The sequence below is a fragment of the Schistocerca serialis genome, chromosome 2 (assembly GCF_023864345.2).
Source record: "Schistocerca serialis cubense isolate TAMUIC-IGC-003099 chromosome 2, iqSchSeri2.2, whole genome shotgun sequence".
Lineage (NCBI taxonomy): Eukaryota > Metazoa > Arthropoda > Insecta > Orthoptera > Acrididae > Schistocerca > Schistocerca serialis.
This window is the reverse complement of record NC_064639.1, coordinates 996,595,228-996,614,143: the sequence shown is the minus strand read 5'-3', so window position 1 is coordinate 996,614,143 and position 18,916 is coordinate 996,595,228.

Sequence of the window (18,916 nt, the reverse complement as noted above, 5' to 3'; positions counted from 1 at the left end):
TCACGCCTGTCGCGATACCACTGGAGGCGGGCTGCACGATGTTGGGGCGTGAGCGGAAGACGGCCTAACGGTGTGCGGGACCGTAGCCCAGCTTCATGGAGACGGTTGCGAATGGTCCTCGCCGATACCCCAGGAGCAACAGTGTCCCTAATTTGCTGGGAAGTGGCGGTGCGGTCCCCTACGGCACTGCGTAGGATCCTACGGTCTTGGCGTGCATCCGTGCGTCGCTGCGGTCCGGTCCCAGGTCGACGGGCACGTGCACCTTCCGCCGACCACTGGCGACAACATCGATGTACTGTGGAGACCTCACGCCCCACGTGTTGAGCAATTCTGCGGTACGTCCACCCGGCCTCCCGCATGCCCACTATACGCCCTCGCTCAAAGTCCGTCAACTGCACATACGGTTCACGTCCACGCTGTCGCGGCATGCTACCAGTGTTAAAGACTGCGATGGAGCTCCGTATGCCACGGCAAACTGGCTGACACTGACGGCGGCGGTGCACAAATGCTGCGCAGCTAGCGCCATTCGACGGCCAACACCGCGGTTCCTGGTGTGTCCGCTGTGCCGTGCGTGTGATCATTGCTTGTACAGCCCTCTCGCAGTGTCCGGAGCAAGTATGGTGGGTCTGACACACCGGTGTCAATGTGTTCTTTTTTTTATTTCCAGGAGTGTATTTTCGTTAGTGTGAAACTGAGTGGGGTAAGATGACGCACTCGGCCTCTGTGAGTCAAATTACCCCAACAAGCATGGAAACTATCGTTCCACACGCGCGCTTTGCTTAAGGGAAATAGTACTCATATAATCGTCAGTGTTAAGGTGTAGAGATAGACATAATAACAAAAACTTGTATTTTAAAGTAACAGAAAATGGCTTACCTCTTACAACTACAGATCAAATACAAACCAAAGACAAAACGCACTCTTGCTTCTTGCGCCGACAACTAACAAGACATGCGCATGTAAGTAACTGTGGTTGTAGTTTAGTAATGCAGTTGATCATCCATTGGATAAAACATAGCAGAAAAATTCAACCGGCTGGATTAGCCGTGCGGTTCTAGGCGCTTCAGTCTGGCACCGCGCGACCGCTACAGTCACAGGTTCGAATCCTGCCTCGGGAATGGATGTGTGTGATGTCCTTAGGTTGGTTAGGTTTAAGTAGTTCTAAGTTCTAGGGGACTGATGACCTCACATATTAAGTCCCATAGTGCTCAGAGCCATTTTTTTAGAAAAATTCATAATGGAAGAGGCTGCCATGGTATTAAGTTTCTGTAAAGAAACTCCGAAGGTAATAACGAATAATGCACAATGTGCGCATAGTCGTATCAATTGAGCGGCGTTAAATGAAACGTGTTTGGCTTTGAGAAGTGCTATATGATGTGTTGGTAACTGAGGTGGGCAAGGGAGACAATGAGACATCTACAAAAAGGTAACATATTAAAAAAGTCATTTACGATACATATACCTCATAATTAAGACGTTCATAACGTTGAGTTGCTGTGAGTCCTCCCGGAAAAAAATAGTGCACCGTTTTAGACGTTTCAAATTCTCCATGATTTATTGTTGTACCAGTGCATTTTAGAGATCAATGGCACAAATAGTTCTCAGGTGCAAGTTATCGATCCTTGCTGAAACGCCCACATTACTACATGATGTAGCCTCCGTAAGCTGCAATGCAAGTCCTGACTCTAGCATCCAGTCGATCGTACAGATGGCGAATACTGTCCCGGAATGCGTAATTCCATTAGTGCTCGACCTGTTCACGTAGTTCTCTAAGAGTTGTTGGTTGACGACTGCCTGAGTCACTTCTCGTCCTATCGTATCACAGACATGATCGATTGGACACAAATTCGGAGATCCTCCTGGCCATGTAAGTTTCTGCACGCCTTGTAGAGCACGTTTGAGTTTCAGGGAAGTGTGGCGATGAGCATCATCTTGTTGTAAGAACACATCACCTTCAGTTGCAAGAAGGCAAAAGAACGGGTCTAACAACATTCTGCACGTACCGAGTGTAGTTTGTCATCCCCTCCAGAAGTGCCAAAGGCGAACGAGAGTTGTAGCTTATCGCACCCCAGACCATAAGGCCTCGAGTGGGACCAGTGTTCTCGTACGAATGCGCTCTACGAGACAGCGCTCACCAGGTGTGCGTCGGACGCGCGAGTGACCATCTCTTGCGTGTAGGCAATATCTGCTTTTATCGCTGAAGACCACGACGCGCTATTTCATCTTCCAAGTGATCCTCTGAGAGCACTTTTATCGCTGAAGACCACGACGCGCCATTTCATCTTCCAAGTGATCCTCTGAGAGCACTTTTATCGCTGAAGACCACGACGCGCCATTCCATCTTCCAAGTGATCCTCTGAGAGCACTTTTATCGCTGAAGACCACGACGCGCCATTCCATCTTCCAAGTGATCCTCTGAGAGCACTTTTATCGCTGAAGACCACGACGCGCCATTCCATTTTCCAAGTGATCCTCTGAGAGCACTTTTATCGCTGAAGACCACGACGCGCTATTTCATCTTCCAAGTGATCCTCTGAGAGCACTTTTATCGCTGAAGACCACGACGCGCCATTTCATCTTCCAAGTGATCCTCTGAGAGCACTTTTATCGCTGAAGACCACGACGCGCCATTCCATCTTCCAAGTGATCCTCTGAGAGCACTTTTATCGCTGAAGACCACGACGCGCCATTCCATTTTCCAAGTGATCCTCTGAGAGCACTTTTATCGCTGAAGACCACGACGCGCTATTTCATCTTCCAAGTGATCCTCTGAGAGCACTTTTATCGCTGAAGACCACGACGCGCCATTTCATCTTCCAAGTGATCCTCTGAGAGCACTTTTATCGCTGAAGACCACGACGCGCCATTTCATCTTCCAAGTGATCCTCTGAGAGCACTTTTATCGCTGAAGACCACGACGCGCCATTCCATCTTCCAAGTGATCCTCTGAGAGCACTTTTATCGCTGAAGACCACGACGCGCCATTCCATCTTCCAAGTGATCCTCTGAGAGCACTTTTATCGCTGAAGACCACGACGCGCCATTCCATTTTCCAAGTGATCCTCTGAGAGCACTTTTATCGCTGAAGACCACGACGCGCTATTTCATCTTCCAAGTGATCCTCTGAGAGCACTTTTATCGCTGAAGACCACGACGCGCCATTTCATCTTCCAAGTGATCCTCTGAGAGCACTTTTATCGCTGAAGACCACGACACGCCATTCCATCTTCCAAGTGATCCTCTGAGAGCACTTTTATCGCTGAAGACCACGACGCGCCATTCCATCTTCCAAGTGATCCTCTGAGAGCACTTTTGTCGCTGAAGACCACGACGCGCTATTTCATCTTCCAAGTGATCCTCTGAGAGCACTTTTATCGCTGAAGACCACGACGCGCCATTCCATCGTCCAAGTGATCCTCTGAGAGCACTTTTATCGCTGAAGACCACGACGCGCCATTCCATCTTCCAAGTGATCCTTTGAGAGCACTTTTATCGCTGAAGACCACGACGCGCCATTCCATCTTCCAAGTGATCCTCTGAGAGCACTTTTATCGCTGAAGACCACGACGCGCCATTTCATCTTCCAAGTGATCCTTTGAGAGCACTTTTATCGCTGAAGACCACGACGCGCTATTCCATCTTCCAAGTGATCCTCTGAGAGCACTTTTATCGCTGAAGACCACGACGCGCCATTCCATCTTCCAAGTGATCCCCTGAGAGCACAAATCGAGCCGTGCACGTCGATGCTCTGGCGTGAGTGGAAGACGGGTAGAGACGTGCTTGCCTGTAGTTCCACTGCTAATAACCAGCTTGCAACAGTTCGTGTTGACACGTATGGACTCACAAGGTCTCTTACCTGTGCTGCAGTAGCTGTAAAATCTGCCACTGTTGACAACATGGGTCCATGGGTACGTACCCTACATCAGCTCTTACCAACTGAAATCGGGATTCGTCTGACCATACTTCTGTTTTCCAGGCCTCTAGAGACCAACCGATGAGGTCAGGAGCCGAGAAGAGGTTCTCCAAGCGATGTCGTGATGATAGCAAAGGTAGACCCGTCGGTCGTCTGCTGCCATGGACCATTCACGCCAAATTTCGCCACACTGTCCAAACGGATATGTCCGTCGTAAGTCCCACATTGATTTCTGGGTTATTTCACGCTATGTTGCTTGTCTGTTAGCACTTACAACCTTAAGCAAAAGCCGCTGCTCTCGGTCGATAAGTGAAGGCTGTCGGCTACTGCGTTGTCCGTAGTAAGAGGTAATGCCTAAAATTAGGTTTCCTCGGCAAGCGTTTGACCCTGTGGGTCTCGGAATAATTCGATCGTTTTCCGGACTTCCCAAACTGATGATACAATTTCTGAAGAAAACTTGAGTCTAATTTCGAACACATACCTCACTCATACATTTTTAGTTAGTAGCGACTTCCATTTACCCTCGATAAGTTTAAATCCGGAGGTACGCATAACATATCATCCGAAATTGTGCCAAGTGCATTCTCTGAAAATTATTTCGAGCAGTTAGTCCGTGAGGCCCCTCGAATAGTGCCGGCCTGGGTGACCGAGCGGTTCTAGGCTCTACAAAAAATGGTTCAAATGGCTCTGAGCACTATGGAACTTAACTTCTGGGGTCATCAGTCCCCTAGAACTTAGAACTACTTAAACCTAACTAACCTAAGGACATCACACACATCCATACCCGAGGCAGGATTCGAACCTGCGACCGTAGCGGTCGCGCAATTCCAGACTGAAGCGCCTAGAACCGCTCGGCCACAACGGCCGGCTCTAGGCGCTACAGTCTGGAACCACGCTACCGCTACGGTCGCAGGTTCGAATCCTCCTCGGGCATGGATGTGTGTGTTGTCCTTAGGTTAGTTAGGTTTAAGTAGTTCTAAGTTCTAGAGGACTGATGACCCCAGAAGTTAAGTCCCATAGTGCTCAGAGCCATTTTTTTAACCCTCGAATAGTAAAAGATTGTGAAAACACGCTTTACCTCTTAGCAACAAATAACCCCGGGCTAATAACGAGCATCAGAATGGTTACAGGAATAATTGAACACATGGTTGTCGTAGCGAGTCTGAATACCGTAATCCCGACATCCACCAAAAATAAACGAAAATATATTTTTTCAAAAAAGAGGATAAAAATTCGCTTGATGCCTTCCTGAGAGACAATCTCCACTGCTTCCAAATTAACAAGTGTACACCAGATGTGGCTTAAATTTAGAGAGATATGTACCAAGTAAATTAACAAACGACGGAGTTGATCCCACATGGTACGCTAAAAGATCAGAACACCGTTGTAGAAACAACGAAAAAAAGCATGAAAAATTTAAACCAACGCAAAACTCCCAGGTTTCACCATCTTTTATAGAAGCTTGAATGAAATCTAGCGCGGGCATCAATGGGAGATGCTTATGATAGTTACCACACCGAAACTTTGTCTCGAAACTCGACAGAAATTCCAAAGAGATTCTGGTCGTATGTAAAGTATGCTAGCGGCAAGACACAATCAATGCCTTCTCTAAGCAGCAACAACGGAAATACTGCTCATGACAGTGTTGCTAAAGGAGAGTTAGTAAATACAGCCTTCCGAAATTCCTTCACCAAAGACGACGAAGTAAATATTCCATATTTCGAATCAAGAAAAGCTGATAACATGAGTAACTTAGAAGTAAATGTCCTCAAAGTAGTGAAGCAACTAAAATCACTTAATAAAAGAAAGCCTTCCGGTTCAGATTGTACACCATTTAGGCTATGCTGATGCAATAGCTCTCTACTTAACAATCAAATACAAACAGTCGCGCCGGCCGGAGTGGCCGAGCGGTTCTAGGCGCCACAGTCTGGAACCGCGCGACCGCTACGGTCGCAGATTAGAATCCTGCCTCGGGCATGGATGTGTGTGATGTCCTTAGGTTAGTTAGGTTTAAGTAGTTCTAAGTTCTAGGGGACTAATGACCTCAGAAGTTAAGTCCCATAGTGCTCAGAGACATTTGAACCAAACACTCGCTCGACAAAAGGTCCGTACGCAAACACTGGAGAGTTGCACAGGTCAAACCAACATTCAAGAAATGTAGTAGGAGGTCCATACCATGAACATCGATACGCAGCAGGGCTCTGGAACATTCTATTGGCACATGGTAAACACAGATTTAGAAAACATCGTTCTTGTGTAAGTCCTACTGACAAGGCATTCAAATAGATTCCGTATTTTTAGATTTTCAGAAGGCTTTTTACACCGTTCTTGAGAAGCGGCTTGTAATCAAAGTGCTTGCTTATAGAATATCTTCTCAGTTTTGCGACTGGATTCGTGATTTGGTGTCTGAGATGTCACAGTTCGATAGTAACTGCCGGAAAGTCATCCAGTGAAACAGAAATGATTTTTGATTTTTCCCAGGGTAGTATTAGTGGAACTCTGTTGTTAGTAATCCATATAAACGATTTAGGGGACATCGGAGCAGCCGTCTTAGGTTGTTTGCAGACGATGCTGTCGTTTATCGTCCATTAAAGTCATCAGAAGATCAAAACAAATTGTAAAACGATTTGGAAAAGTACCTGTGTGGTGGTAATATTGGCAGTTGACCATAAATAATGGAAAGTTTGAGGTCATCCACATGAGTTCTAAAAGAAATCCGTTACACTACAGTTACACAATAAACCATTCAAATATTAAACCCATAAATTCAACTAAATGTGTGGGAATTACAATAACGAACAACTCATATTGGACGGAATACATAGAAATTCTTGTGGGGAAGGCGAACAAAAGACTGCGTTTTATTGGCAAACACTTAGAGAATGTAACAGATCTACTAAGCAGACTGTCTACACTATGCTTGTCCGTTCTCGTTCGAAGTACTGCTGCGCGATGTGGGTTCCATATCAGATCGGATTAACGGAGTACACCGATAAAGTTCAGGGAAGAGAAGCACGTTTTATAGTATGAAGAAATAAAGGAGAGAGCGTCACAAACATGACAGGATTTGGGGTGAAAAAGGCTTGCCATATGTACACTCATGCTCATAAATTAAAGATAATGCTGATACATGGTGAAACAACGCTCTGGTGGGCGGTTTTCGGGTTTAAATCACTTCGGGGTATGACCATGCGGTGCATATGATCTGCGGTCGTTACACAGTGGCGCTGGCAGCAGTCCACATACGCAGAGGTGTGTTGGTGCATGTCACAGTACGGTGCAGCGAGTAAGTGTGCAGACGTTTTCAGTCGTGGTATTTGTGACTGTGTGCTGAAAATGGCTAAAAGAACACATACTGACGACGTTATGAGGGGTAGAATACTAGGGCGACTGGAGGCTGGTGAAACACAGCAGGTCGTAGCACGGGCCCTCCGTGTGCCACAAAGTGTGATCTCAAGATTACGCAACGATTCCAGCAGACAGGAAACGTGTCCAGGCGCTATAGTATGGGACGTCCACAGTTTACAACACCACAAGAAAACCGATATCTCACCATCAGTGCCCGCAGCCGGCCACGGAGTACTGCAGGTAGCCTTGCTCGGGACCTTACCGCAGCCACAGTAACAGATGTATCCAGACACACAATCTACAGACGACTGAACAGACATGATTTATTCGCCCGGAGACCTGCAAGGTGCATTCCACTAACCCCAGGTCGCAGGAGAGCCCGTAAAGCCTGGTGTAAGAACACAGTACATTGTCATTGGAACAGTGGTTCCAGGTTATGTTCACGGACGAGTCCAGGTATAGCCTGAACAGTGATTCTCGCCGGGGTTTCATCTGGCGTGAACCAAGAACCAGATACTAACCCCTAAATGTCCTTGAAAGGGACATGTATTCAGGTCGTGGTTTGATGGTCTGGGGTGGGATTATGATTGGTGGACGTACACCACTGCATGTCTTTGACAGGGGAACGGTAACAGATAAGGTGTACCGGGACGTCATTTTGCACCAGTATGTCCACCTTTTCAGGGGTGCAGTGGGTCCCACCTTCCTCCTGATGGATGATAACGCTCGGCCCCACCGACTTGCCATCGTAGAGGAGTACTTTGAAACAGAAGATATCAAGCGAATAGAGTGGCCTGCCTATTCTCCAGAACTAAACCCCATAGAGCACGTCTGGGTTGCTCTCGGTTGACGTATTGCTGCACGTCTTCAAACCCCTAAGCCTGTGTGCATGTGCATGGTGATCATATCCCATACTGATGTCAGGGTAAATGCGCAGAAAACAGTAGCGTTTTTTAGCACATGTGTTTCGGGACGGTGTTCTCAACTCATCACCAATACTGTGGACTCACAAGTGTGTGTCGTGTGTGTTCCCTATGTGCCTATGCTATTAGCGCCAGTTTTGTGTAGTGCCACGTTGTGTGGCACCACATTCTGCAATTATCCTTAATTTATGAGCATGAGTGTAGCTGGGACCTCGTCTTGACACTGTGAGATGAGGATGTAGAAATGAAATAAAAAGTTTATTTAACAGAATTACTTTTTGTTGAGAAGCAATTACATGGAATTTGTGGCAGCAGAAGTATGTGGTACATCATGTTTTAAGGAAGATCTCACTATTTTCAAAACGTCCGTTTTATCTTTTATGTATTCACAAAACTTCATGCAAGGCAGATGGCGTTCCTTCAGCACTTAAGCCAAGCTGGTATCAGCATTTTGCCAAATCGGGACATAATTGGGTATTGTCGGCATGTCGGGACAAAGAGGTCCGTAACGGTGACAGTTCCAGTAAATTGGGACAGATAGCAATCCTAGGTGGCCATCATTAAAACAAAGGCATTTCTCGTTGCCGCAGGATTTTCTCACGAGATTTCGATCAGCAGCTTTCTCTTCCGAGTACGATAATATTTTGCTGATACTCACCTTCGTAGGGAGAAACGACCATCATAAAATGAGGGAAATCAGAGGTCACACAGAAAGATACATGTGTTCATTTTTTCTGCGCGCTGTTCGAGAGCGGAACAACAGAGAATTATTGTGATGGTGGTTCGATGAACCCTCTGCCATGCTTGTCAGGTTGATTTGCTGAGTAGCCATGAGTAGTGGAACAAGGAGGGGGGGTGGGGGCGTAACGTCCCACATTGCATGTTCCATACATCAGCGGCCAGTTCTCTTTTGGTTGCAGGTCTTTAACCTATTGTTCTACTAAGAGGATTATGACCCCCTGGTGATAATCCGTCCTTTTGATTGATAGGTCCTTAAACTATTGCCCGGTTAAGTGATTTTCCATGTCATCCCTAGCCTTTCGACCCTCTTGGAAACCCGGCACCATACCTGATATCAAATTTATATAGAATTAAGGAATATAATTTAGTTAAAGAATTTGTTATATATGTAAGAAAAGGGGGTCGCTACACTTTCATATAGCTAGAAAAAGTGAGTCACTATGCTTTAAACTACCTAGTTTCAACTACTTTTCAAGGTCATTCAACCACCCACTTTCCACATCCGAAATACATTCACATAGATCTCTTAGGAACTTTGGTAGGTTAGCGAAGAAGACAGGTAAATATTCTCTTACAAAATCTTTATTACCTTTGGGCGTGTACATTTACGCACAGAAAACAGCTCTTTCCTTATTTCTGTTGGGTGTAATTTTGATAATGTAAATTTTATTTTTAAATTATAGCTTAAATCCATATCTGAGTCATGGATTTCTTTCTCCAGCCACTAATTTGACAAATCCAGAGGAGGTATGTTCTCGAATTCTAATATATAATTTTGTTCCCGTAAAATACTTGATTTATGGCTTGAACTATTAGCTCAATTCCTTCCTGCAGTCTTCTAGGCGACAGCATTTGGAGATTCTAATTTTTGCTCCTATCTCCTCCACGATGCTACTGTTAAAGCTTTCCACATTTCCTTTCAGAAAGGGAGCGATCTCCATCGCTGCCATGGACACATTGCACACAAAATAGTGCCACTGGCCTGGGACTTAAGTAGCGTGTATGACCGGAAATCACTTGACCAGAAGTGCAGACATCTTGGATCTTTAGAGTATAAAAGGAGGCTTAAGAGTCGCCTGGGGATCAGGGCACGCAGGATGGACGACATCTCTTCCGCCGTCGTCTCTTCAATGACGTCATCGTCGTCGCGTGCCTCCAAGTAGCGCGGGAGCCGGTCAGCAACCAGGGCGTCGTGGACAGCATCGGTCGGGTCTTCTATCGGCGCAAACGCAGCCTCAAAGACGTCTGCGAGGGCATCAGACTTCGCAGCTGGTTCCCAGACAGTCTGATCGTGGACCATCAGCGGAGGGATACGTTGTGTGTGGCGTAGGAAACGCTTCGTCCTCCGCCAGGCCGTGCCGTCGTCAAGACAGAGGGTGGCGACCTTGTTATTCCAGTCGCGATGTCGATGGTTGTCAATGGCGGCCCGGATGTCCCGACGCATCCTGTTGAGGAGACGCTTAGTGTTGGCATTTCTTGTCCTCTGCCACACCCGGTAGACCCGGTTCTTCTCAGTGATGGCCGCAAGGATGTCCGGCGGCAGCTGTCGGGAGTAGTCAGGCGGAGTGCGTGGTCGGGGCGGCGTTGCTATTTTGGCCGCGTCGATCGTGGTTGCTGCGAAGTGCAGAAGTGCTGCGTCCGCTCCAGCTTCCGCAGGGGGCGGCGCGGCGGCGAGTGAGTCCGTCACGGCTGCTTGAAACCTGTCCCAGTCGACGCCAGCAAGTGAGATGCCTCTCCTGGCCTGGGACATGATCAGAAGACAGTGCCGTCCTCGTCGTGGCAGTTATCTGATGAGGGATTCCCTTGACGACCGCGATGTCGATTATATCCGAGTGGCCACGGGCAGGGAAGATAGTCGGGTCATACGGCCCCACCACAAGCGCATGGCGACGTTCTGCTACCCTGACTAGGCAGCGACGGTGGCATTGGTGATCCTGGAGTTCCAGGTGACATGTTTACTATTGAAGTCCCCGGCGACGAACACCTGCCCCCTCAAGGAGAGCAGAGCATCGATGTCAGCAGGGTCCAGTGGACGGAACGGCCGTCGATAGGCAGCGACGAACGTGATGGTGCCCGCCGAGGTATGAACGACGACACCAGTGGTCTCCAGCGTTGCCAGTGATGGAAGTTGTATCACGTGATGACGAATGCCATTGCGGACGTAAACGGCTGTCCCACCACCCGCCGTCAGTCGATTGGTGCAGTAGCTGGAGCAGTTTGCCGCCCTGACGTCGACCCCAGGCTTCATCAATAACTGCTGCGAACTCTGTCACACATCGGAGGACAAGTTATCTCCGTGAAGATCCTCGCGACGGCAACTGATCAGTCTTCCGCAGTAGTTGGAAGTCTCAACACGGATTCCTCCAAAATGCTAAACATCCCTCAGCTATTAGGGAGGAAGGCAAGACCATCAGACGAACACTTCGGTTTGTGCTTAGTACAGCAGAACTTGGACAATCTGGTTACCGACATTGAAAACATAAATCACACCGACAATGGTATACTACTTAGCAAGAAGAATATAAATGTGCTCACTCTTATTACAGAACAGTTTTGCGATAAACTTATGGTGGTTAAAAACTGTGGAGTGTCAAGAACAATTAGAAAGATGACGGTCGGTAATGTTAAAGAAGGATATGTTCGGTTCATTTAACTATTATTTACGTAGTAAATTCTTCAGTTTCGTGACTGCGAGACATGGCGTCGAGGCGAAGCTGTCTTTTTCCTACACGGGAACGACAGTGTGACAGCGATACGAATATGGGACAAAATCTGCAAAAATCCTGTGATTATACCATGTAAGTGGAATTAGCTGACGTTAAAATGAATGTTCTAATGGAAGATAAGCCTGAATTGTTGCAGCAGCTAGGTGTAGACCACTATTACCTTTTGGATTTGGACATAACGCAAGACTTTGCGGGAGTTTTTAACAAAATGGAGATGTGCGACTACTTAATATCAACCTACGATTTCTGCATGGAAGGAGATCGCCAGGGGAACGGCAATGTGACTGTGAACAACTGACAGATAGCTGGAAGAGACTGCCTACCGTGGCTAAGCTCCAACTGTAGAGTGAAGATTTGTAACAATGTACACACCTGGAAATGGAAAAAAGAACACATTGACACCGGTGTGTCAGACCCACCATACTTGCTCCGGACACTGCGAGAGGGCTGTACAAGCAATGATCACACGCACGGCACAGCGGACACACCAGGAACCGCGGTGTTGGCCGTCGAATGGCGCTAGCTGCGCAGCATCTGTACACCGCCGCCGTCAGTGTCAGCCAGTTTGCCGTGGCATACGGAGCTCCACCGCAGTCTTTAACACTGGTAGCATGACGCGACAGCGTGGACGTGAACCGTATGTGCAGCTGACGGACTTTGAGCGAGGGCGTATAGTGGGCATGCGGGAGGCCGGGTGGACGTACCGCCGAGTTGCTCAACACGTGGGGCGTGAGGTCTCCAAAGTACATCGATGTTGTCGCCAGTGGTCGGCGGAAGGTGCACGTGCCCGTCGACCTGGGACCGGACCGCAGCGACGCACGGATGCACACCAAGACCGTAGGATCCTACGCAGTGCCGTAGGGGACCGCACCGCCACTTCCCAGCAAATTAGGGACACTGTTGCTCCTGGGGTATCGGCGAGGACCATTCGCAACCGTCTCCATGAAGCTGGGCTACGGTCCCGCACACCGTTAGGCCGTCTTCCGCTCACGCCCCAACATCGTGCAGCCCGCCTCCAGTGGTGTCGCGACAGGCGTGAATGGAGGGACGAATGGAGACGTGTCGTCTTCAGCGATGAGAGTCGCTTCTGCCTTGGTGCCAATGATGGTCGTATGCGTGTTTGGCGCCGTGCAGCTGAGCGCCACAATCAGGACTGCATACGACCGAGGCACACAGGGCCAACACCCGGCATCATGGTGTGGGGAGCGATCTCCTACACTGGCCGTACACCACTGGTGATCGTCGAGGGGACACTGAGAATAGTGCACGGTACATCCAAACCGTCATCGAACCCATCGTTCTACCATTCCTAGACCGGCAAGGGAACTTGCTGTTCCAACAGGACAATGCACGTCCGCATGTATCCCGTGCCACCTAACGTGATCTAGAAGGTGTACGTCAACTACCCTGGCCAGCAAGATCTCCGGATCTGTCCCCCACTGAGCATGTTTGGGACTGGATGAAGCGTCGTCTCACGCGGTCTGCACGTCCAGCACGAACGCTGGTCCAACTGAGGCGCCAGGTGGAAATGGCATGGCAAGCCGTTCCACAGGACTACATCCAGCATCTCTACGATCGTCTCCATGGGAGAATAGCAGCCTGCATTGCTGCGAAAGGTGGATATACACTGTACTAGTGCCGACATTGTGCATGCTCTGTTGCCTGTGTCTATGTGCCTGTGGTTCTGTCAGTGTGATCATGTGATGTATCTGACCCCAGGAATGTGTCAATAAAGTTTCCCCTTCCTGGGACAATGAATTCACGGTGTTCTTATTTCAATTTCCAGGAGTGTATATGTCAAATCACAAGTCTGAGAGTGAACAAAGATAATGGTAACAGGATTATATATTTTATAAAGCGCCCAGACATGCGACTACGAGAAACGTTTAGGTGTTCCTTCGCTAAGATGCATAGCATTACCAGGTTGGAGGCCACAATATGCAACTACAGAATGGATATGGATCATGTATTCGATCCTGTTCAGATGGTTCAAATGGCTCTGAGCACTATGGGACTTATCTTCTGAGGTCATCAGTCCCCTATAACTTAGAAGTACTTAAGCCTAACTAACCTAAGGGCATCACACACATCCATGCACGAGGCAGGATTCGAACCTGCGACCGTAGCGGTCGCGCGGTTCCAGACTATTCGATCCTGAGCAAGAGTGTTTACGTGTTTTAGACACCAACAAACATTATTTATAATGTGCTCCACTTTACTCTGTGTGACTTGCTTCAATGTGGCGTCAATTAACGGATAACGTAGAGAACAATTGTGTTGTTTTTAATAACATTCTGCAGTTTGTCTATTGGGGTAATAAGAACACCCGAAAATTGACTGGTGTGCAAGTAAGTCTCTCGGAATCTCACGACCGAGAGAAGTTTATAAGTTACGCTATGACTGCATACAGTTTTAATTACCTACCTGTAAACTACATGTAGATTCTTATCTCTGACTCCAACAAAGACAACGTAAGTATTACACAGAAGTCTTGTGCTGAAGCAGGAGAAACTTTTTTTCTCAGTCTACTGAATTGTTCTCCACAATACCGTCCAATACAGATATCGCCGAATTGGAACTGGTTCCTACAAATAATGTTATACCACAAGCCTTAAAAATAACCAATGCTACTATTGTTTTCGGTGTGGAAATGTGCATGCTCAAAGTTAATAAAGATTTTGTATGAGAATATTTACCTGTCTTATTCGCTAACCTACCAAAAATTCTAAGACATCTCCTGTGCATGTAATTTGAATGTGGGAATTCCGTGTTTGGATGACTTCGAAAAGCAGTTGAACCTAGGCAGCTCTGTGCGTAGCGACCCACTTTTCTTACCTATATGAAAGTGTAGTGACCCCCTTTTCTTACATACATGACAAATTCTTTAAATAAACTCACCTTGTACCCATTAATTTTTTAAATAAACAATATTCTAAAGATTGTCTAAATTGTTTAAACAATATTCCATACAATGCAATCACTCAATCGATATTTCAAGAAGGGGAAGGGAGGCAAGGAAAACTGAGGAATATCGACTTAAATACTTAATTAGTCAGTCAGATTGATAGAGTGACAGGTGGGGAGCTATTCGAATAATATGAAGCAGCCTGTGAATACCAAAAGTGTCATAATTGAGCTATTCCCCTCCAATTTTGTCAATCAATTCAATTAATTAGTCAATTAATTTGATGTCAGAAATGGTGGCTGGTTTCCAAAAGGGTGGGAGTGGTAGGGGTGTCATGGTAAAATACTTAACTGAAAAATAGGTTAATGGCCTGTGAACAGTCAAAAAGATGGATTATCCCCAGGGGTTCATAATTCTCTTTGGTAGAAAATAGGTTAAGGACCTGTCAGTCGAAAGAGAACAATAGATCTACCCGTGAATGTATACTTGCCACTGATGTAGGCAATCCACAATGTGGGGCGATATTCCGCCGTGTCCCACTACTCTCAAGAAACTGGAATCGCCAACGTTCTATTGCGAGTACGGAAATATTTTGTTGATACCGACCTACACAGGGAGAAACGATCATCATAATAAAGAAAGGGAAATCAGAGCTCGCACGGGAAGATAATTGTGGTCGTTTCTTACGCCCACTGTTCGAGAGTGGAATAACAGAGAATTATTGTGACGGTGGTTCGATGAAATGTCTGCCAGACACTTCAGTGTAATTTGCAGAGTAGTCATGCAGATGAATTCCCTAAGGATTTCCAAAATGGAATGTCCCATGGATTGAGCTCCAACTAACATTTCATGTTGAAAGTTCCCGCCGTGCAGCAACAATCAAGTCGAAAACTTTTTCACATGAATCACCAGAGAACAAGTGATTGCTCCATCACTGCACTGGATCTTGTGTAAGCGATACTACTGCCATCTGTGTATGTGCATATCGCTATCCCATTACCTCTGTTACCTCACTGTATTAATGCTCTGGCTGGTCAGACGTAGAGATGGTTGAAATCGAGTTACCAAACAGGGTTAACTCAGGTTGAAGCGATTTCACGACAACCCAAGTTAGTGTGTTGCTGACTCGAATTGTGTTCGCGCGGTGAGCGACGGCCACCGCTGTCGATGACGGCTTCGCGCGAGGTTGGTGTTTACAGATGGCGATGAGGATTATACATGGTTTGTGGGGCGCTCAACTGCACGGTTACCAGCGCCCGTACAAATTTCCAATCTTTTCTCGTCCAGTCTCGCCACTTTCCCGAACGATAAGGAAATGATTAGGACAACATAACCACCCAGCCACCTGGCAGGAGTCGACGCCGAGACCCCATGATCCGGAGGAAGCAACGCTAGCCACTGGACCACGAGCTGCGGACGTGGCGCCTACCGAACCGAAGTTAAACCGAGTTGAAGCTATGCCTGCGCAATAGGACGTCACTCTCTGTGGTCTGTAATCGTGAACTAACGTTTTACGATTTATTTTGTTACAGGACATTAGCGCCGTAGCAACTTGTGAAACTTCCCCTTTGAAAAATTATACAAGACTGTGCTTAAACTGACACACAATATGTTTAGCGCAACGCAATCTGACTTTCAAAAATCCCTACAAAAGAATGGCCCTGACTAACATTAACCTATACCTTTCACAAATCACTTACCTCACCAAAAATCTTCGTTACTCGAACTACTGCAATACAGCGAGCGCCACTACTGCCAGCTAAATAAAAGATCAAACTGCTGAAGGCACTAACTACTGATAGGCATAGTTAGGAAATGAAAGATTTTAGTAGAGAACAAACAATGTATTTACCTTAATAGTGTTGAAAAATCATAATATACATAACAGATCATGACATCCAGTCTTACAAATTTCCAAACTCCGCCATCTCTCTCCCCACATCCACCACTGCTGGCGGCTCACCTCCAACTGCGCAACGCTACGCGCGGTTCACATCCAGCTGCCGCTGCCGGATACTACAATGGCAAACTAGCCACAGACTGCACACAGCACAGCCAGTGATTTTCATACAGAGCGCTACGTAACGTTGCCAGTAAGAAAACGTAAGCAGCCTACTTACACTTGGAAATTAAAATTTTGAGTAGACAGTGACTGAGGGAAACGATGACGAAGCGGTAACTTCACACCATTCATACTCGAACAGTGGTATTTGGCTACGTCCGATCATCGTCAAAATCCTTAGAGCACATTCCGCCTGTCTCGTGAGTGTATTCGTGCGCATAAAGAGGTATTTGGCGACTTTAATATCGTCCGATTAGCGTCCAAATTTCAGTATTTAATGTGGCATACATTAATTCTCGTGACGAAGCATCTGGCTATCTTACCATCAAAGCAGATTTCAAGAGCATCACTGTCTCCAAATTTTCGTGTCAAAAGACTTGAAATAGTTTCCTGTAGCGCGGTTCGCAGTTATGCTTGTAAATAGGAAATTGGCTAACTTACGATCGCCCGATAGTTATCAAAATCTATACAGCAAGTTTGAGATGGTTCACCAGTCTATTTTCCAAATTTCAAAACAAAATACGCAAAACTGCAACCTGTATCGAGGTATGGAATAATGGTCGTGAACAGAAAACGGCTCTACGCACTATGGGACGTAACATCTTAGGTCATCAGTCCCCTAGACTAAGAACTACTTCAACCTAACTAACCTAAGGACGTCACACACATCTATGCCCGAGGCAGGATTCGAACCTGAGTCCGTAGCAGCAGCGCGGTACCAGACTGAAGCATCTAAAACTGCTCGGCCACAGCGGCCAGCGTCGTGAACAGACTTCTGGCTACTCTACGATCGACAGATGGCTGTCTATACTGCAGGTTTTGGATGTTTCAAAAGCTGCTTTTTTTCGAAGTTTCAAACCGAGAGAACCAATATTGCGGCCTGCAGTGCGGTATGCAGTTATGAACAGGCATTTATCTATCTTACGATAGTAGTTAAAATCTACACATCATATTTTCTGGTTTTTACGAGACTGTCTTCAAAATTTTAAGACGAAAAACCAAAACTACATATAATCACCGATTCGGAAACCGCGAATTTGGGTTGGCTAACTGAAATGAATCGTGGGCCGCGCAGACGCAAAAATGAGGCCGGCGCTGAATGTTATCTCAGTAGCCCGCATCTCGTGGTCGTGCGGTAGCGTTCTCGCTTCCCACGCCCGGGTTCCCGGGTTCGATTCCCGGCGGGGTCAAGGATTTTCTCTGCCTCGTGATGGCTGGGTGTTGTGTGCTGTCCTTAGGTTAGTTAGGTTTAATTAGTTCTAAGTTCTAGGCGACTGATGACCTCAGCAGTTGAGTCGCATAGTGCTCAGAGCCATTTGAACCATTTGTTATCTCAGTTGTTTCGTTCCAACTCGGTTTCATCAAACTTTCCACTCGGTTAACTCCATCTGGTGTAATCCCCTCGATAGTTGAGAGACCTTTACAGAAGCCTAAAAAAGTTCTTGCAGGAGCAATACTGTGTAACCGACGTTGTTAGACGCAATAACCTAACCTTCCAATCTGCTGTGGAAAGCGACGCTGTATGGAAGACAAGCGCCCATTAAACGCGTGACTCCGCCATGACATTCCCATTATGCCTCCGGTTTCGAGGTTGGCGAAACTCGAGTCGTACGCGAATACACAGACTACTGCGTCGCCTGTTTCTTGCCGGAGACGTCATTTGTGCAGAATGCAGCGAGCTTCCACACGCACGTGTTGAGCGACGGGCCGCCGCGAAGACGAGGAATGTAATATAAAATGGGGAGACGGCTTGCCGCAGATTGCTACAGGGCTGCGGTGTCTCCGATATGCAGTAATGACGTCGCCTGCCAGGCATTGTCTGGCGGCGCGCTCACGGGCCCCGGGCCACGGCGCCGGCTGGCTTTATTATCGCGGGCCCCCTTTGAGGCTGCGACAGACTGTTGCGCTGTCTTATTACCTGTAACTCCCTTGTTTCACCGAGTCGCTGCCGCCGTCTGCTACCGCAGAATACGTACAACGCTCCCCGAGACCGAGGCAAGACTGTGCGGCTGCTGAATACAAGATTTCCTTGGCGGGAGAGAGCAACTTCTGCTTGCTGTTCACACAGATGCGAGCGTAAATGGTTAGCAAATGCACCGACTTCCTCAAAAGAAAAAAGAGGCAGAGGAAGTTAGGAACGAAACAACTACACACGTGCGGCATTCGCTTTTGGAAGTGCGTAAAGCGTTTGTGTTCACGAAGATGTAGCTACGCAACAAATGCTCAGAATTTACAAGCTGAACATTTCACGTTCCGTTAGTGTTGTGTGCTAACATTAATTTAAAGCACAAATCTTTT